The following is a 21,511-nucleotide window of genomic DNA, read 5'->3' as shown; positions in this document are numbered from 1 at the left end:
CATTATCAGAAAAGGTATAGGTCAACTGATTTTTTTTTTTATACCGAAGACGATTTGCTAAACTGTCATATTGCACTTTGACTGGGCCATAAGCAAGTAACTAAGTTAAAGAACACAGAATGTTGAACAGAATAATAACTTAACCTTAAGTGGATCTCTCCCAGTACAAGGAGTATGTAGATGGACCAGTGTCTTGTAGATTTAGATGTTTAACTGCAGATTGCTTAAACTGGAATGGCAGAAAAATGAAGGGGGGGGGGTGTCATAATATGCATCTTAGAAATTGGCAAGCTCTGTGGCATTTATTGGCTTAGCTATGTAATATATATTATTTAACAGATTAACCCCCCCCCCATTGTAGGGCTGTGTTTATTAGGGAAAATCTTCCACTTATTTTATTTTTTGAGGAAACCTTCAGTTTTTCTGATAAATATATAGTTTAACTATAAAACACATTGATGATGTTCTTCGTGTTTCACTGTTGCAGTCATTACATTTGTGTTATGTGCTTGCAGTAGCCCTCGGTCGGCCTGATTAGCAAAGTCTTGGGTCCTGCGTCAGTTGCTGTCCCTTCTTCCATGACGTCAGGTCGTCAGGGGTATAAAATATGCAGCTAACGCCATTACATCAGTCTCTCTTGCCGTGCAGTGCCAGAAGAAGAAACCCAAAGTCTTAAACTAAAGCGAAGTACCCCAGTGGGGAAACTTTTTCTTGCTCCTTACCAATGTCAGTAAAAGTTAATAATTGCATTATGTGTGGAAAGCAAATACCTCATAAAGATTTTCATTCGTTTTGTATTCCTTGCCTAGGCCTTGATCACGACGTACCTTGCTGTTGGTTTTGTGCTGTATTTAATCAGCATACTATCCGTCATCAGTACTTTTTTGCCACTAAATATTTCGGTTCTGTGTTTAATTATCCAGAAAAGTCATCAGTTAGCCGTCCGACTACCGGGATTTTGAAAAAATGCAAAGATAAAGACAGAGACAGGCAGCCGAGGTCCATAACTGCCGACAACGCTTCTCCTAAGCCAGTCGCCAATTCACCGGTACTCAGTGAGGCGCTTTCGCAGCCCCTGATACCTGCTACTTCTGATTCGCAGGCCTCTACTGAGACCCATTCAGAGTCCGGTATGCCGTGAGATGCTTCAACTGTGTAATCCACGGATGTCTCTACCTTGGATGGGTCCAGAGCCGCTGTGCAGGCACCGGCTTCTGAGGGTTTTTTCAGGCCTACGGACTTGCATATTAAACCAACGCCTCCTTCTTCATTTTAGGCCTAAATCTCGAGCCATGCCTAAAAAAACTACGCCCAGGCCGCATGCTCAGGCCTCTATGCCTAAAACACAAATGATAAGAATGGCTGAAGATCTTATAACTGTGATCAGGGGAAGCCAACCTCCCCCTTCTAAGAGACCTAGGACTGAAGTTGTTTAGTAATCTTCTGACCAGTATTCTGATTTTTCTGATTCTTCTGATGTTCTGGATTTGCCCTTGTCTACTTATGAGGATTCTGATGCAGAGGACTCTATTCCCTCTGCTTCCTCTCCAGAGGATTTTTCTTTTGGTGAATGCCTTCTGCTCCCAGAAAACCCGACAGATATTGCAGGGTTCCTGATTGACACAAGTTCCTTTTTAAAAATCCTATTGCGGATCCAGAGAACATTTCACAGGGACCCAAGGGCATTAAGGCCTCTACTGCTAAAAATCCTACCCCTTCTGATAGAGACTCCATGGCGCTGGATAGATGGGGTAAAAAGGTGTACACTTCTGCAACCTTGGCCATTAGGGCTTTGAACTGCCAGTTTCATATGCTAAAGTATCAGCAACATGTTATTGGATTGCTTTAACAGAAAATGATGTTGATTCCTGACTGTGCGGAAAATAAAGAATTACAGGATTTAATGCATTCTGCTGAACCGGTTGGAAAACATACTTTGCAATGTGGATTTGATTCATTAGAGGCCTCTTGCAGGGATGCTGTTACTGGGTCTGTGCTCAGACGGCATGCTTGGCTTAAGGAATAATCTTTGCCTGATCATGTTAAAAGCTAAATTGTTGGATGCTCCCTTAAATCAGGGCCGCCTGTTTGGCAACAAGGCTGAGGAAGTTCTTAAAAAGATGGAAGATAAAGCTAAATCTATGCAAACTGTTAAAGATTTCTTACAAGTTCAGCCTCCTAGATTTAGTAGGCATTGGCCCTCTAAAAATTGGTCATTTCTAGCCCCTTCCAGGTCTTCTAAAGCCAAAGCCAGACACAGCAGAAACCACAGGTTTCAGTCCCAGGGGACACACAAGACTAAGCAGTGGGAGTTTCTGCACCCAAATCAGGGAGTAGTAAGACTCCCCCCTATGGAAAACTGTCTCAATGACGACTTTTTAAAACTTCCAAGCACTTCCCAACCGAATGCTCCTTTAGGCGGAAAGATTGGTTGCAGTCCAAAAACTGGGAACTCATTACCCAGGACAAATGGGTTTTAAATATAGTGTCCCAAGGATACAGATTTCACTTCCACACCTTAACCAACGCCAAGCGGGTGGCCAGATCTACCCCCAAATCAGTGGGCAGAGGCCCAAAATCAAGTACACTCTCTTAAGCATGAGGGCTATTCAGTTGGTACCAGAAGAGGTAAAGGGACAAGGTTTCTACTCGAGACTTTTTCTGGTACCCAGAAAAGGCAATACATGGTGTCCTATCCTGGACCTTTCTACTTTAAATACCTTTCTGGTGATTACAAAATTCAAGATGCTGACTCTTCACCAACTGCTTCTTATGCTAGGCAAAGATGCATGGTTGGCAACACTAGACTTAAAAGAATCATACCTGCACATCCCTATCAGGGAGTCTTGCAGAAGATAACTATGCTTCAAAGCAGGCTACATGTACTATCAGTTCTCTGCACTGCCCTTTGGCTTATCTACTGTGCCCAGGGTATTCACAAAGTGCCTAGCTCCAGTCATTGCATTCTGCAGGCAAATAAATATTCAAATATATCCATACCTGGACGATTGTCTAATTCAGGCAGAAAGCCAGGACATTCTTTTGAATCATCTGGCCTTTCTTCAAAGGGTACTGACTTCTTTGGGGTACACCATAAACAAAAAGAAATCACACCTGGTACCCTGTCAACAAATTAATTTCCTGGGAGCAAGCTTGAATACAACTTCCCAGATGGCTTTCCTCACACCAGAGAAATGGACTCATTTGACAACCTACTTCAAACAAGTGGCCACAAAAACCCAGTTATCTGCAAGGCAAATACTGCAAGCCTTGGGGTTCATAGCCTCCTGCATTCTTCTAATTCCATATGCAAGGCTGCATAGGAGGAAACTGCAATGGTATCTCAAAAGCCTATGGTGTCAACATTCACAAGATCTAGAAGCTATAATTCCTATCATACCTTGTCTATGCCTAGAGTTCCTTTGGTGGGCAGAGGCCTGCCACCAAAACAAGGGACTACCATTCACACTACCCCCTACCGCCCAAACCTTAACAGACGCATCAGACTATGCATGGGGTCTCACCTGGCAGGGAAGTGCATTCAGGTCAAATGGAACCCAAGTCAAATGCACCTACACATAAATCAAAAGGAAATGTTAGCTGTACAGAATGCTCTGACAGCCTTCAAGGACCACATTCTTCCAGGATAACTAATAGTAAAGTAGTAAAGATGGACAACACCACGGTCCTGTGGTACATAAACAAGCAGGGGGTACACACACTTACCCCCTCTGCAGACTAGCCATGGCATTGTGGAACACAACCTTGCGCTACCAAGTGAATCTACAAGCTCAATTCCTGCCTGGAAAACTAAATACACTGGCAGCTGGACTAAGCAGAAACCGCATGGACCCACACAAGTGGAAACTGGAACCAAGGATTTTCAACATGTTGACAAGCAAATGGGGGAGCCCAGATATAGACATATTTGCCTCCCCCCAGAACCATCAACTGGACAAATTTTGCACAAGGATTCCCCACAAACTAGCTTGGAAAGTGGATGCTCTATCCTTCAGCTGGAAAAACCTATCAGTTTATGCCTTTCCTCCTCTGCCTCTGCTCTCCAAGGTGGTACTAAAGATCAAAAAGGACAAGCCAAGGATGATTTTAATTGCACCAGACTGACCACGCCAACACTGGTAGCCCCTCCTGCACAGTGTGCGTCATGCTTGGCCCCATGGCACCTGCCTAAGACTCCTTTCCTGTTGTCTCAGCAGGAGAACCAGATTCTGCACCCTCAGCTTCAAACCCTGAACATAGCAGCCTGGCTAATTACCTAATCTCTCCTTTACCACCCCTCAGTAAATCAGTGATAGATATCATTTTAGAGGCTAGGAGGCCTAGTACTGGAAAATCTTATGCTGCAAAATGGAAAAGATTTTGTACCTCAAACCAGTCTCGAGGGATGAGCGCAGCAGTGCCCAGTTTACCTCAGATTCTACAATATTTAACTGAGATGCTTCATAAGTGCTTCTCCTTTTCCTCCATCAAAATTCATGCCTCAGCCATTTCAGCTCATTATAGCACAGAGCCTCCCCTCTTCTCTCACCCACTGCTCAAGCGGTTCCTCAGAGGGGCCCAAAATGTAAGGCCACCGAGGAGAGCTCCAACTCCAGCCTGGGACCTTAACTTTGTCTTAGAGAAACTCACTCTTCCTCCTTTCAAGCCAGCTGCTACTGCAGATTTAAAATTCCTTTCCTGGAAAACCTCTTTCCTTTTAGCAATCACTTCTGCAAGAAGGGTATCTTGAGTTGCAGGCCCTTATGGCAGTGGAGCCTTTCATCATCTTTCATGCAGACAGGGTGTCCCTCAGAACCAATCCATCCTTCATGCCCAAGGTGGTATCCAGTGTGGCTCTTAACCAGTCCATTCACTTGGCCTGCCTACTTTCTTAACCCACAGAACAAAGGGGAATGGATACTGCACTCCTTAGATGTGCACAGACAACTTAGATTCTACTTGGACAGGACTAAACCTCAAAGGAAATCTGAACAACTGCCTGTGGCATTTGCTGCGGGGACAGAGGGGAAAGTTATTTCAAAGCAAACCATTTCAAAATGGATAGGCCACTGCATTCATTTCTGCTATAAGCACCATGGAAAACCTATCCCACAGGGCATCGGGCCCCATTCAACCAGGGCTGCATCTACCTCTACAGCCTTTCTCAGGGGCGTCCCTACAAGGGACATCCTAGGAGCTTCTACCTGGAGTTCTGTACATACTTTAACCAAGCATTATCATTTGCCAATTTTCTCTAAATCCAGAGCTAGTTTTGCCACTGCAGTCTTGCATGGCCTTATAGCTGATCCTAATTCTATTCCTCCTCCCAACCTTAGCTTTGGAAATCTACCCAAATGTAATGACTGCAACAGTGAAACACTAAGAACATAGTACAGTTGTGTACACTAACCATAAATGTAGATGTTCAAGTGTATTCACTGTTGCAGCCCTGGTTACCCTCCCTTCAGCCCCCTTTCTTCATAGGTAGGTACTAGGCTATCAGCCCAAGGGCCTACGTAAGCCTAGCCAGCAAGTTCCATAGCTTACGCCACCCAAGAAAGTTATTTTCCTGTGCCACTGTCCAACAGAGAGACAAGTGATCCCCAGGGTGTATTTCCTATTTCCAATCCACTCATCAAGATTTTTCTTGAAGAGTGCTAATGAAGAACTTTGCTTGACATAGATGGGTAGCTTGTTACAGAGTATAGGAACTCTCTGGGACAGGAATCTATCCCTTCAGTGTGTCCTGTTTATTGTGGTGACAAGGTTTAGGTCCCTAGAGCATGTAGCTCGGAGGGATTCGGATTTCTTTAGGTGTAGCATGTCCAACAGCTCTGGGTTTGATGTAGCTTTATATGTTAGGCAGAGATCACCTCGGAGTAGGCGATATGTTATGGAGTAAAGCTGGAGTTTTTTTAGGTGGTCAGTGTAGGGCATTTGTTTGAGGCCAGTAATCCTCTTTGTGAGGTACTTCTGTGGCCTTTCCAGCTGCTGTAGATGTCTTGTGAGGTACATTCCAAAAGGGGCGTTGTACTCTATAATGGGTCTAATGAGTGACGAATAGAGGGGCGTAATGACATCTTTTTTTTCCTGGATGAGAACCCTTTTATGATGGTGTGCCACGTAGAAGGACTTCCCGACTACTGTGGCGATGTGACTATCAAAGGAGAGACTACTGTCCACCTGGGTCCCAAGGTCTCTTATCACGCATTTGGTGTTAAGTCGATTGCTGCCTATGTGGTAGTTCATATGTACAGAGTTTTTACCAAAGGGGATGACACTGCACTTTTTGGCATTGAGCTTGAGGCCATGGCTCTGACACCAGGCATCTGTCTCAGTGAGGCCCTTCTGTAGGATGTCCACATCATTTGGGGACTTGACTATGGCTCCTAGTTTGCAGTCATCTGCAAACTTCGTTAGTCAGAGGTCTTCTGTGTTCGCCTGTATACCTCTGCTCTTACTTGCTATGCTCAAAAAGCTTTTTGGTGTATTTGCTTTTTTGTTGGAGGTATATCCTTGTATTATAGTTAATTGCTTCCCATTAGGGGGGCACCAGACATCTGGGGCAAGAAAAACTGATGTAATGGCGTCGGCTGCATGTTTTATACTCCTGATGACCTGACGTCATGGAAGAAGGGACAGCAACCGACACAGGACCCAAAACTTTGTTAATCAGGCTGACTGAGGGCTACTGCAAGCAGATAACCCAAATGTAATGACTACAACAGTGAATGCACTCTAACATCTACATTTATGGTAAATGTACACAACTGTACTTTCTTTGTAGTCAGTGTTGCAGTACTGATTCATGGGTCTTCTGCCATGTAGAACCCCTCAATTGACCCTATTTCCAGAATCTTGGCATCTTCCCTGGCCAACAGGCATATGAAGACTGATGCCTGAGTGACAGGGTTTATAAAAAGGGGTGTCTGTTGGAGCGATCTTCATTTCTTTCTAGATGAGTGGTCCAATGCACTACCTTGTTATTCTCCAAGGCTTGCAGTCTGCCAAGGTGGTTCACTTTTCTGCAGAGTTATTTCTCCTGCTATCAGTTAAGTAAACTGTTGGGATTTTTCTCTTTTGACTAATGTTTTAAAAAAGTCAGTAACTGCATAAAGTGTGAGAAACACATCCCACAAAAAGATTTACATTCCTTCTGTCTGTTTTGCCTTGGGGGCAGCAGCACAATGTTTCTAGTTGTCAGATTTTGAGCTAAGACAATTAAGCTTAGGGCTGAAGTCCTCACAGCCCACATGGAATCCTTAGACTTGTCTTCCTGTCTTTCCTTGGCTTCAGTCCTATAGACTTTCCCAAGAAACGCAGGACAAAAAGTTAAGGGGAAAGAAATCTGCAGATGCTGAAGAAACTTCAGCACCCATGGTAGTCCTCTGACAGTTTGGGTGGGGCACCTTTACAGGCCCCTGATCTGAAGCCTGAGCTTTCTGGCATAACTCCACAGGAGGCCACCATGGCAGGAGGCCAATCAGACGTGACTACCCCAATGCTCTTGTTGGTTAGGACTGAAGCCAGTCCACAGGCTTCGATTTCCAATGCTCGTGCACTGGTTACTGTGGGAGATAATTCTTCAGCTGTCAAGATTTGATCCAACTTCATGCTTGTCTGAGGACTCTGCCACTCTCTGACAAGGTAAAGGCCAAACTCCTGCATGCCCCATTGGATAAGGAGCTCCTTTTTGGCCCTCCTGTAGAATAAGTTTTTGAGAAGGTGGACAAAAAGTGAAAACAAAACTGAAGGAATTCTACCTGCCTCCCACTCCTAGATTTAATAGAAATTATCCTTGTAAAGCCTGGCCCTTTCCCCCCTAGACAGGACAAAGGAGATCCTCCCTGAGCAGAGAGACCCAGACAATGTAAGAGGTAGCAACCTGAACAGCTCCCTAGACGTAGGAGTTCCAAAGACCCTGTTCCATCCAGGGAACAGTGACTATCCACAGCCCTCCATCCCCAATCCCACACCCACTCCCCTTCATCTGACTGGGAGACTGTCCTCTGTCCTCTTTTCCTTCAACAGTGGAAACACATCACCAGAGACCAAGGGATCATTCACTTGATAGAAAAGGGGTAGTCTGTTCAGTTCAGGGAAAGACCGCCCTTTGTAGGGATGCCAAAACCACCAAAAGAACAAGAGGGTCTTCTCCCTCTTATCTTGCTAGATGTATTAAAACAAGGGTCTGTTCAACCAGTCACTGCAGGGGAAGAGAGCACAGGATTTTACTCGAGAATCTTTCTCCTCCCAAGAAAGGAAGGCACCTGTGGACCAATCTTAGACCTGTCAAAGTTAAACAAGTTTGTACATGTCCCAAAATTCAAAATACTACCCATGATCTTTCACTGGGCATACATATATACACTACCTGCGTGTCCCTATCTCAAAGGAGCAAAGGAGATGCTTTTGGTTTGTGGCAGCAAGGTTACATTACCAGTTTTGCTTTACCATTTTTTATCCACTGCTCCCAGAGTTTTCACCAAATGTCTGCCTCCAGTAGTAGCCTGCTGCAGAACCTTGGGGGTGCACATTTATCCCAACCTAGATGACTCTCATTCAAGCATAATCCATTCCAGAACTCAAAGCAGCCTTGCACATCATGGGCCGTTTCCAGAAGGTAGGCCTCACCCTCGATCTCCAGAAGTCATAATTTTAGTCACAGATGAGAACTGTTTTCCTAGGAACACTGATAGATTCAGTGCAACAGGAAGCCTTCCTCCCCCAGGACAAGGTTGTTTACCCACAAATTATCTGGTCAGTCTACTTCCAAAGCAGACGGTCTCTGCAAGGGAGTATCTAAGAAGACTGGGATACATTTTGTCCTGCATTTTAGAGCCTCCCCATGCAGAACTGCACATTTGAAAACTCAAGTGGTTCCTAAAAAACACTAGGGAACAACATTCTCAACCCCTAGAAATCCTAGTACCTCTCCTTCTCTGTTTGAAAAGGGAACTATTCTGATGGAAAAAAATGCCATCTTGCAGAACCCAGTGGCAGACTTAACCCTTTAGAAGCAAGGAAGACCATCACCACAAACAGCTCAGATATTACATGGGGAGCACACTTAGGCCCCCAGAAAATGTAGGGGATCTATATCTCAGAACAACGAAAGATGCACATAAACCAGAAAAAGATGCTGATAGTCTTTCTGGCCATCACAAAAAAAGAGGTGGCAACTTGTATCAATGTTGGCAACAATCGCTTTTAATACAAAACCAAGCCAACAACATCAAGGAGAAGGTTTAATAACGCAGAAAAAAACTTAAAATCCACAAACCTTTCAGGTTATAACCATTCTTCCTCGGTGTGTCTTTCTAGCCGTCAGTTTTTCTATGCAGCATGAACCCACAAACATTACAGATTTGGACAGACAGCACATCAGTTATGTGGTACATAAAAAAAGCAAGGGGGAACCCATACTTACCCCCTCTGCAGTCTTTCAGTGAGTCTGTCATTTGGCAGAGAACTTCATAGCATCCTACATCTCAGGTCAGAACAGCATCCTAGCAGACTCTTTGAGCAGGAATCTTCTGGACCCCAACAAGTGGATGCTGAAGAGATCTTCATGGACCTCACCATCAGTGGGTTCACCCCAGTATAAACCTCTTTGCCTCGCAGCAGAACAAACTGTTGTACAGGCTCTGCTCTAGAACCAGACAGACAGAGGGACACTGAGAGCAGACATTTCGAATGGACAGACCTCATCCTGTATGCCTTTCACCTACTGCCTCTGATTCTCAGGGTACTAATGGAAGTGAAATCAGACAGGCCAAGCATTATACTCATAGTCCCATTTCTGACCCGAGCAACATTGGCTCTCTGTCCTCTTGAGACTCAGCAGGTGGAAGCATCACTTTCTTCCACAGGTGATAGATTACTCATCAGCAAAAGGGCCCTGTTCATCCTTACCTGACCACCCTCAAACTAACAGCATGGAGGACTGGCTTTTGACCCGAAGTAATACAGACTATTCTACACAAGTACCATCTGTCTTGAGAGAGGCAAGAAAATGGAGTACAATAAAATCATAGTTATCCAAACTGGAAAGGTGTTCTGTTTGGTGCAAGAACAGACATCTGTCCCCCCTCATGGACACATTTAATCTAGGGTTGAAATACCTTTCACAACTGTTTCAACAGGAACTTTTACTCCAGTATTAAGGTGCATGCTTTTGATCACCTCCTATTTATTTGCACCTTCATTTGAGACCATTCCTAAAAGGGTTTCATACACTTCAGGCCTCCCAGGAGAGAAACCCTGTCTCCACCTGGGATTTAAACAATGTACTAGAAAAACTTACATTACCTCCTTTAAAGGTGCTCATTTGGAAATTCACTCTGATAACCATCACCTCATCCAGGTTGGTCTCAGAGGTAGAAGCCCAGATGTGCTAAGAACCCTTTCTTGCATTTCACAAGGACAGGGTGGAACTTAGAACTAACCCTTCTTTTATGCACTGATTAGTATCAGAACTCGAATCAAACTATTCACTCATTAGTGTTCTTTCCAAACCCACAGAGTAAAGTTGAACAAAACCTACATTCCCTGGATGTACATCGACAGATGTACAAAAATCCTACATTCCCTGGATGTACATCGACAGAATAAGTATTACCTAGGCATGACAAAGTTTCCTAATAAGGCAGATCAACTGCTGGTGGCTTTTGCTGAAGGAAGACAAGGCAGATCTGTCTGCAAACAAACTTTCATAAAATTAGATAGGCTAAACAAAAGTAATGCAGTTAACTGTTACAGTAAGCCATTAACGGCCCATGTCAGGGCTCACTCTACCAGACAGTGGCAGCCACCACTGCATTTCTTAAAGGTGGCCCTACCCAAGCTGTCCTTAAAACTGCCACAAGGAAGTCTGTCCACACCTTCACTGAACATTACCATATAGGCAACACCTCTAGGGCTAGGGCAGGTTTTACTGTTGCCCATGCCTCTCAGCTGTCCAGATTTTCAGAGAATGTCCAGATTTTTGCCTCTTATTTTTGGTCTGTTCCTCAAACTTGTGGTTTTCTGGCAAATCATGGAGGATTAACACCACTAAATAACAATAAAGACAGACATTTGAGTTTCAGACTTCATATCCTTTAGAAAATATATAGTAACGTAAAAGCCGTCATTCTAGCAACTTTCTAAGTTTATAGGAGCAACATTTAAAGTCTGTTCCTGTTTTGGGGTTTGTCCCCATATTATTTTTGACTTTATCCAGATTTCTTGTTCTGAGAGGTATGCTATTAACATCCTACAGAACCAACTCTTAGGGGCCACCAGACAGTCTGGCACCCAGCTTCTAGCTTTGGGAGTCCTCCCAAGAATCAGTGCTGCAACATGGACTATGAAGAACATAGCACAATTATGAAACACATCATAATTATAGATGTTCATGTAGATCGGTTTTGCAGTACAAACTCTCATCCTTCTTCCTCTTTATCTTCTGGCCTCTCCCCATCAAGGGGGGCTCGTCTTTGGTGGGTAGTGATTACCCATCATTCCCTCCTACTACCCCATGGTTGGAATATCCTCTTATCCCCATATTGAACCGACATCTGGTAGGATCATGCTGTCCTTGGGCATCATACTGTTCCGCTGCCTAGAAAGACCTATAGATTGCGCGCTGATGGACGTCTCTCTTCTACCCTAATGTCCAGATGTCTGTTTTTGGTCGTTCTTCTGCAGAGGATAGTAACAAGACTCTGGAAATTGGTCTTCCTGCTATGCAGAAGTCTGTGATCAGCCCAAAGAAACAGTACTGCAACATCCATCTACTCAAACATCTACAGTTATGTTGAGTGTGACACAAATGTACGTTTTTTTTTGGACTGCAGTTGCATTCTAAGGGAGTATGTGTAACTGCTTAGTTGAACATTTTGTGTGAAAAATTCTATTTTTGGACAGAATTATTACTCCAGTTTTGTGTACTTGTGTATTGGAGATACAATGCTGTGCTCATCAGGGACTGAGAGTGGTATCCATACCTCAGAACCACTTGTACTGTCTTGTACACTTTCCTAGCCTGTTTCAGGTTCTGCTGTGCACTTTTGCAGTCTCTTCTCTCTTTATCAGTGGAACCGTCCTCTTTATCCACTGTTTTATCTTCCCCCTGTCCAGAACCAGAAATAAGTTGTCAGGGAATCTCTGGGTGTCAGGCCGGTTCTTGTTGCACCTCAGCAGCTAGTGGGTGACTCTGCTGTGGATGCTTATTGTTCACTTATATGGGGCAGGGAACTTGCTGCTGGCACTACTATTACTGATAAGAGTCTGTTCTTTTTCAGGGAGCTGCCCAGGAAAGGGGAACATGATGGGGGAAAAAAACCTTCCCGTCTCCTGTTACTATTTCTGTGGGCAGGGAAAGTCTACTGGGGTTTGCTAAAGAACTTATTGGTGCTTTTTCCTTGTCTTTTTCCTCAGGCAAGGCACTTCAGGAATTTCTTCATAGTCTGAATGTATTCTGATTCTAAAAAAAGGTATGGTTTCAGATTTCCCTCCTGAACACTTATCCTTTTCAGAAACCTTTGTAAGATGGAGTTTTTTCAGTGGGAATAAAATGAAATGAAGGCACAGAAAATGCCAGACTCCTCCTATGTTGCCTGTGTTAGAGCTAGGAAGTCTGACTTGTCATATAACATACCTTAGACTCATAAGCATTGTTTTCAAATCCTAAGTTACACCCAGCTGTGATTTCTTTAGCCCATATTGCTTCTGCAAAACACTTAATGCTGCTAACCCCATTCCCTAAAAAGTATAAGAAAACAATGGATAAGTTAGGGGAAAAAATGTATTCCTCCAGTACTTGGACTTTTGGGATATTAAACTGTCAAACTCACACTAAAGTTTTAATTTTTATCTTTTGCAAACATGCAAAAGTCAGTATTTAACCTTTATTCTTCTGGGAGAAAAATTAATTGCATCTTCTATTACATGTGCTTCTCATGTTAGTAAGCACATTTTAAAGTGTGCTTATAATACTACCGATTCCTCCTTTAGAGCTGATGCTTCTGGGCCAGTATTGAGAAAGACTAGCTTCGCTTTGTTCTCTGCGTCTTCCTGAAGATGTTAACACTGAAATTTTAAATTCTCCCTTGGGAAAGAAATGTCCTTCCATTTCACTGTTTCAGTATTCCTTACATTAGGGGTCCCCTGCCAAGGGCAGCCCAATACCCGGACAGTATACGAAAGCCTTTCGGTTGCTAAGGGAACGCCATGCATCACATGTATGCTCCCCACATACAGCGTAGGGCATGATGAAGGTGATGTCTGGACGTACCATCCTCAGAACTTCTTTACCACCAGTATGAATGCCATCTTCGATCATCATTCTGAATGCTTCATTTGCTGGTTCACCAAGCCATTTTCAGATAAGTGCCCCTTTGAGGTTTTGTTCTTACCTTTTTTCCTTTGTTTCTTATGGGGTTTGTCATCCAGAAAGGGTAAATGTCAGTGTGGGAGACAGATTCCCCATAAAGACCATCACGAGCAGTGTTTATTTTGGCTAGGTGCTTTGAACGACCAGATGTGCAATTCTATTTGCCAGGCTTTTGTTCCGAAGACTGTGTATAGTCAACTTTCCTCTTCGGCTATATATTTAGAAAATTAACATCTTAAGCTTCTGGCAAAAGATGCTATGAAAGGAACTTCACACTCCATGGGTCAGCCATCCATGCAGAAGGCCAAGAAAGCTAAGTATGATTCTTTGGCTGTACCACCTCTGCCGAATGTCTCTCATGGCTAGTGAAAGCCCGGAAGATTGCCCAGATCCTGGGTTGGATTCTTGTGCCATGACTGCTTCGGAGGCTGGCATGGATCTGTCTTCACAAACATCCCTGGAGGCCATGCAGACATCCACTTCAGATGTTCATGGGGGACCTCTGCTGGTTATTACCAAAGGGTCTAGGGGTGTTCCTCAGATTTTGGTTAGGGAAGAGGTATGCACTACAATTATAGAATGTCATACCTTCTAAGTTTTGCAAGGGTGACATCCCTGTAAAGAAGAAACCACTAAACCGGTTTCTCCTGCTCCTAAGGACCCTCAGAGTGAATGTCAGAAGTTTGTTTAGTGACCTTATGGCTTTGAAGGGTCCTCAAGGAGTTTCTGTTCCAACCTCCCCCCTTGGTTTTCTACTCCTCTTAAGAGGCCTAGGGAACAAGATTTCCTCGGAGGAGGAGGATTCAGTTGAGGAGTCTGTTGCGTATTCTTCCCAGATTCCTTCTCCCTTAGACTGTGGCTCTAAGGAAGAGGAGTCCACTAGTCCCAACTCTCCTTTTGAGGAGGTTTCCTGTGGGGACCCAATTTCCAGAATGTTGGAATTTTTCAGATGACATTGTGCCCAGGTATCTGAGGTTCAGAAGAGGTATTATGAGCTTTGAAAATGGACTCTCCTAGACCTTTTGCTGTTCCTCCTGTCCTGGCCACTTTGGTAGATGCCTTTTCCACTGCATATCAGGCTCCTGAATCTCAGCCCCCTTCTCCCAAAAAATCCGATAGGTTTTATAAGGTGCCTAATATTTTCAAGTTCCTTTATAAGTGCCCATCAGCAGACCCTTCTGTGATGCCTGTGGCATCTGACAAACCATCAAAGTTACTGTCTTCTACAAAGTTGCTTCTTTCTGGTAAAGACAGTAAAACTATGGAAAGACTGGATAAGAAGGTTTGTACCTCATCTACCCTTGCTTTTTAGGACTGTCAGTTCAGACCCATATCACAAGATATATTTTTGCGCTTCTATCGCAGGCTTGTCTGGTTACTTCTGACCTTCCTGACTCTGAGGGGAAGATTTCTGCTCTCTCCTTGTTAGGGACTTCTCGGGTGGCTCGCCATTCTATAAAGTGCAGCTATGATGCAGCATGCAGCAGATGCCTCCTCAGAGCTGCTGCTTTTGCCTGTGTGCTGAGATGTTCCTGGCTTAGACTTCAACCTTTGCCTGATGAGATTAAGGCTAAGTTTATGGATGCTCCTCTGGATAACGAGCATTTGTGTGATGCTGCTGCTTATTTGTTCAAGTCCGTACAGGAAAAGGGTAAGGCTTTACAAGGTCTAAAACATATATTTGTTTCTCCTGTACCTAAATTCCAAAAGAATTACCCTAATAAGCCAACCTTCCTCCCTCCCTCCAGAGGTAAGAAGGGTAGTAGAAGGGCTCCTCCTGCTAAGGCTGTCTAGACTCCTGTAGTTCAGAAATCTCCTTTTCCTGACAAGCCAGGTGCTGGCTGACTACCCTGTACTTCTCAGCCACATTCCTCTTTCTCTTCATCTTTCCCAGTCTCTTCCTGTGTGGTTAAAGATTACTCAGGATTCCATGGTTGTTTCCATCATTCACCAAGGGTATTACATGATCTGGAAGTCTCTTCCTTTAACTCATTCACTCCAGAGCAGCTCAGAAAAGCTGCCTGCTTAATTTCACCATAGGAACAACAGTGCAGTCTGAGCTCTTTCAGAAAATCCATTTGTAATACCATACAGAAAACAAATGATGTTAAGTTGTCCAATCACACCTTCGTTCTTGCTGGATGGGTTCTGAGCCAATTTTCGGCTCCAACTTGGCCACTTTCTATAGCTCGAGAGCTTTTTACTTGCTCAAGGCTACCCCTTATACCAGAATGCCCAGCGTCAGCTACCCAGATCTCGTTTGCCTCTTCGGCTGCGAGGTTGCGTCAATACTGGCTCAGGCTTAGTATAACTTTTTTCTCTGTTTAAAGTTAAATAATTTACTTGAAAAGTTAGTATTTTTTTCACTGTTTGTAGTAGTTTGTATGTTTATTTAGTCGTAAACCCCTTATCTTATCCTTTGCTGTGTTTTTGTGCTGTGTTGGCCATCGCCCCTTAGTCGCTAGGCCTTCTGTTTTTCCCTGAACTCGTTTAAGTTAGAGAGTCCCCCCCCCTTAAGGACAGCCGTGTAAGTTAGAGGCTCTCCTTTAAGGTTTTTATCAATATAATTTTTATTATTGTAGTGTGGTACTTCCTTCTTTTTTTCTTAGAATGTCCAAGGAAGTTAAAACCTCAGGGTTTAAAAAGTGCGACTTATGCTGTCAGAAGATGTCTCGACAGATGGGCACACTAGTTGTGTGTATTGCTTGGAGGGCTCTGCACCTGCAGGACTCTTTCTCTATTTGTCATGCCTTTAGTTTAAGGGTCCTGCAGGAGCGGAAAAATAAGCTAATCCTCCGTGGATTGTTGAAACCGGTTTCTCCGGCTAAAGCATCTCAGCCAGTGAAATCTTTGAAGTCAGTCAAGCCGTCGGCTCCATGTTCGGAACCAACCTGTGAGCTTGACAGACCGAGTGTGTCGGTGCCCTCTAGCACAGACAAGACTACTCCTCTGTCGGCTCCAACTGTTACCTCGGAGCCACAAACAAGCTAGGGCTCCTTCATTGGAGCTGAGTTGCTCTGTGCCACAATCACCCTTCAGAGCAAAGCCAGTCATCGCTCATCTTCCCACTCCTCTCAATCCTCGAGGTTATTGGATCAGGACGTGAAGAGAGTGGTCAGTAGGATGCTGAAGTCACAGGCCCTTGCAAAATTACTTTCGAGCCCGCCTCAACAGGCCTCTGCTCCATCCGCTTCGATATCGATTTCTCCTCCGACTATGCTTAGTTCAGAGCCGGAGTCCATGGACGTTCCGATAGTGGTTTCTTCAGCTCCGATTACCTCAAGTTTTTCCTTCCATCGAGGTATCTGGGCGCCAAAGCTCTCTCATCGGCTCCGAGGGGGGAAGTGGCATCGGACCGTTGTCCCACCCCGCTCTCCATCTCGGAGCATCGGCTCAGTTGAGCTCTGCTCCCACATCGGCCTTGGAGCCATCGCCCTCGGCGCAGAGTGGGATCCCTGTCTCTTCAGAGCCCTCTTTGTGTCGAGACTGTGACACTTTCAAGGATATGCAGAGTGCAGTCCCCACAGACGGCCACACTATCTGTCCCATATGTTCCGTCCCCTTCGGTGCCTGTGCCAACATCTGCTCCTCCAGCCCCAAAGCGTAGGGAACCTGTGCCCCAGGGCACCCCATTGGGTGAACCCTCTTCTTCCAAAACCTCCCCAGAGCATTCTGAGCAGGCTTCCCAGAAGAAGTGCAAGAGGAAGCACCAAGACTCCTCTGAGTCCTCAGATACAGACCTGGATGAATCGGAGGGGTCCCCAAGATCTCTCTCTGAAGATATTTCCTTTTCGGACATCCTCTAGATCCTTAGAGGCGTAGCTTGACTTCCCTAGCCCCCTCTGAGGGCAAGTCTGTATACCTAGACGCATTTGGTTCCCAACCTTCCACCTCCTGGGTGTGTCTGCCTTTTGATCCACTCATGTCCGTAGTGTCTCGAAAGGCTTGGTCAGCTCCAGATTCCATTGAACCTGTCCTGAGGAGACCCAATAAATTTATCACGCCCCCCCCCCCCCAAGACAAAGTTCTTTACTAAAGATGTCCCAGTTGATGCCATGGTGGTAGCAGCAGCCACAAAGAAAGAGTTGGTGAATGTTTTCATCAGCGACCTTTTGCCTCGGGTCCCTGAACTCTCTCCCATTTTACTAGACTTCAGAGGGATCTCCTAAGAGCTTGGAGATACCCTACAAGATCCCACATCTGAGGGCGCTTCAGCCAAGGTAGCTACCCAGCTGGCGACTTTAAATTCGGTGGTCAACTCCTCCATGAGGCTTATTTCATATGCAGCCTATGGAGAGAGCAGAGCTGCAGGAACAGGAGTTGCTCTAAGGAGATATTCTTGGCTGTGGTTTTGTCAGTTTGTGGAACCTTTCAGAGCGTCCTTCCTCAGTACCTCTTTTGATGGCTCCTCTCTCTTTGGGCCTCAGGTGAAAGACATGCTTACCAGGTGCCAGCAGGAAGGCAAGACGCTCTCTGATGTGGTAGTCTGTTTTTCCACTCCTACTAGACAATACCCAAAGGGTCAGAAGGGTGGAAAGATGTGGTTTTGAAAATCCCAGGGACCCTTGCCTGATGCACATGGTGATTTTTTTTTTCCCCCCAGGGGCAGAAGGGGAAACAGCAACAATGGCAGACGCTGCCCTCATGGCAGAGGGGGTCTGCAAAATCAGGGTGACAGAGATGCGTTCTCTTCCAAACCCTATCAACATCCTTGAAGGGATGCCCGACTGCTCAACTCTGGAGGCAGTCGGGGGAAGGATTTCATTGTACCCAATCGCCTGGCAAAATATTACAAAAGCTAAATGGGTGCTATCCATTATATCCAGAGGTTACAAAATTCCCTTCCATCAACCCCCTCTTGTTTCAAAAAAATCCATCCCAGGTGTTCCACCTAATCTATGGGATCAGGCACTCACAGAAGTTTCAAGATGCTAGAAAAAAGAGCCATCCAGGAAGTCCCTGCAGGCCAAGTAGGATCTGGAACTTGCACATGATTGTTTTTAGTGCCCAAAAAGACAGGGGACTGGAGACAAGTTCTGGATCTCATAGATTAAACAAATCTGTACAAAAAGAAAAGTTCCGGATGATAACACTGCAGTCCATTCTCCCCTTTCTGGGTCAGGACAGTTGGATGTGCTCCATAGATCTTCAGGACGCGTTCCATCATATAAAAATGGACAGATGGTCCAGGAGATTTCTATGCTTCCGGCTGGGGTCCAGTCATTACCAATTCAGAGCTCTGCCCTTTGCTCTCACCACAGCCCCCAGGGTGTTCACCAAATGCATGGCAGTAGTTACAGCTCACCTGAAACGTCTGGGATTCCAGGTGTTTCCTTATCTAGATGACTGGCTCCTCACTGTTACTACCAGGCAACAACATATAGAGGCACAAGATTACACAATCGCATCCTGTGCTCAACTAGGCATCACAATAAACTTATAAAAATCTGCCTTGTTGCCCTGTCAGTCTATTACATACATAGGAGCGGAGTTAGACACAAGGAAAATTATCGTAAAATTGCCTCAGGAAAGAGTTTCCATTATTCGACAACAGGTGTCACTTCTCCTGAGGAGCAAAATAATTCAAGTCAAATATGTTGTTCAAGCTCTAGGGTCCATGGCAGCAGCCATTCTTCTAGTTCTCTTAGCATGCTTTCACATGAGAATCCTTCAGTGGCTTCTTTTCACACAGTGGTCCTTCCAGGAATTACCCATGTTTCACATGATGCCAATTACGGAATCTTGCAAAAGACACCTTTCCTGGTGGATGGTCTCCCCACTAGTGACTCAGGTCAGACCTTTCATTGAATCCCATCCGGTTGCCACAGTGACCACGGACGCTTCCCTGATAGGGTGGGAGGGGTATTATCTAGGGAAGACGGTCCAAGGCATGTGGCAACCTCACAAGTACCACTTGCACATCAACATCCTGGAGATGAGAGCAATCCTCCTAATGTTGCAAGCTCTTCGCTCTTCAAGACTCTCTCCCTGCCGGGACTATTGCAATGCAGACAGACATGTCAGTGGTTTGGTACTTGAACAAACAGGACGGAACCAGGTCTTTACCCCTTGTGCCGAGAGGCCCTCAGACTGTAGCAATGGGCGATTTCCTCCCAACGTTTTCTGACAGCAACTCTTATCGATGGGAAATCCAACGTAATAGCGGACAGGCTCAGCAGGACTATCCTCATGCCGCACGAGTGGTCTCTGAAAAATGAAATTGTGAATCTTATTTTCTGCAAATGGGGCCAGCCTTGCTACGATCTGTTTGCCTCTCCCCTCAACAACAAATGCAACAGCTACTTCTCCCTTGTTCCTCCTCCAGGTCAGACACCCAGGGACGGTCTAGTCCATGATTGGCCTCAGGGACTCCTTTATGCATTTCCCCCAATTCCAAAAGTCATTCAGAAAGCAAAATCATTGGATTGCAAGATGATCCTCATTGCCCCCTATTGGCCTTGACAGATTTGGTTTCCGTTCCTTCACTCCCAGCTTCTAGCCCAGCCTTGGATTCTGGACCCAGTGCCGGACCTCTTGATTCATCAGTCAGGCGGGTTACACCAATCCCACCAATCTCTGAAGCTCACAGCTTAGTTACTCCACTTCCAATCTTAGCCAGGCTAACCAGTATTTCTCAAGCAGTGCGAGATATTATTGTTTCCTCCCATAAGACAACTACAAGGAAAGTTTATGCTAGCAAATGGAAAACATTCTCTTACTGGGCAGAATCCAGGAATTTAGATCCTTTTACATTTCCAGTCCACAAAATTTTGGATTTCTTAGAACTGTTTCAATCTGGTGCAGCTTCTGCTAGCATCACAGTACAACTAGCTGCCATTTCAAATTTTCACATCTGAATTTTTAATTCAAGCATAATGTCTCACAAACTCTGTAAGGCCTTCATGAAAGGTAAATATCTACTTACACCCCCAGTGAGAGAGCCTCTTCCACCTTGGGATCTCAGTTTGGTTCTGGCCTCCTTGATACTGGCACCATTTGAACCAGCAGCATCATGTTCTTTGAAATTTCTCTCTTGGAAAACTCTCTTCCTAGTTGCTATTACTTCAGCCAGGCGTGTTTCAGAACTCCATGCCTTGTGTTCGGCCTCCGTACCTGTTTTTTCACAAAAGCAGAGTTTCTCTGAGAACCCAACCCATCTTTTCTATCTAAAGTTTGTTCAGAACGCAATCCATTGAACTTCCTGTCTTTTTCCTTAATCATTCCAACAAGACAGAATGCAGATTACACCAATTGGATGTGCATAGACAACTATGTTTCTATCTCCATAGAACCAAAGAGCTGAGAAAATCAGATCAGTTGTTGCTTTCATTTGCTAACAACAAGCAAGGCCTTCCAGTTTCGAAAGTAAACTTATCAAAATGGTTATCAGACACCATTGCCTATATTTATTTTATTTTTTATTTTATTTTACATTTGTTAACCGGGGGTGTCTGAGCCGAAAAGACCCCTATACTTACCATTTGCGACAAAAAGATCTTCCAGCAAGACCCAAAGGTCATTCAACCAGGTCATTAGCTACTTCGGCAGCTTTTCAGTTTAGATTGCCCATAGATTCAATTTGTGCAGCAGCTACTTGGGCAGATCCTCATACGTTTATTTCTCATTACAAAGTAGATGTGGTCTCCTGGGGCAGGACTTCCTTTTGGTTCCACGGATGTCCTTCAAGGATGCATCTGCAGTCCTTACAAATGGGTTGTCCTGTTGTCAGGCAGCCCTTCGGTCGGCCGGATTCCAAAGTCTGGGTCTGGCCTCGGCTGGTGTCGCACTTCACCCGACATCATAGCTGCAGTTCTTCGGGTATAAAGGCATCAGCCGACGCCATTTTCCTCAGTCTTTCTTGCCGCGTGGCGCCCGAAGCAGAAGCTGTTCGCAAGTGCCGGTCAGTCAGAACCAGAGATTACTACTACAAAGTACCGAAGACTTCTAAAAAGCTAAGTACCCCGTTGGGGACTCTTTCTTGCCTCAGCCGATGTCAGAAAAAGTGAATAACTGTTTAACTTGTGGGAAACAAATACCTCATAAAGATTTCCACTCTTACTGCTTACCTTGCTTAGGCCCAGACCACAACGTAGCAGCTTGTTTAGCCTGTTCTTCTTTCAACTGACGGACGCT

The 21,511-nt window shown here is 44.9% G+C and overlaps 1 protein-coding gene across 2 annotated transcripts in view; it reads left to right on the top strand.

Moving 5' to 3' along the window:
• LOC122800861 (protein phosphatase inhibitor 2-like) overlaps nucleotides 1-21,511 on the top strand; it is a 676,862-nt gene that overhangs the window by 537,883 nt on the left and 117,468 nt on the right. The window lies entirely within an intron of this gene.

This window comes from Protopterus annectens, chromosome 4.part1 (assembly GCF_019279795.1).
Source record: "Protopterus annectens isolate FY-2018-M chromosome 4.part1, PAN1.0, whole genome shotgun sequence".
Taxonomy (NCBI): domain Eukaryota; kingdom Metazoa; phylum Chordata; order Ceratodontiformes; family Protopteridae; genus Protopterus; species Protopterus annectens.
This window is presented reverse-complemented; position numbering and strand designations above follow the sequence as displayed.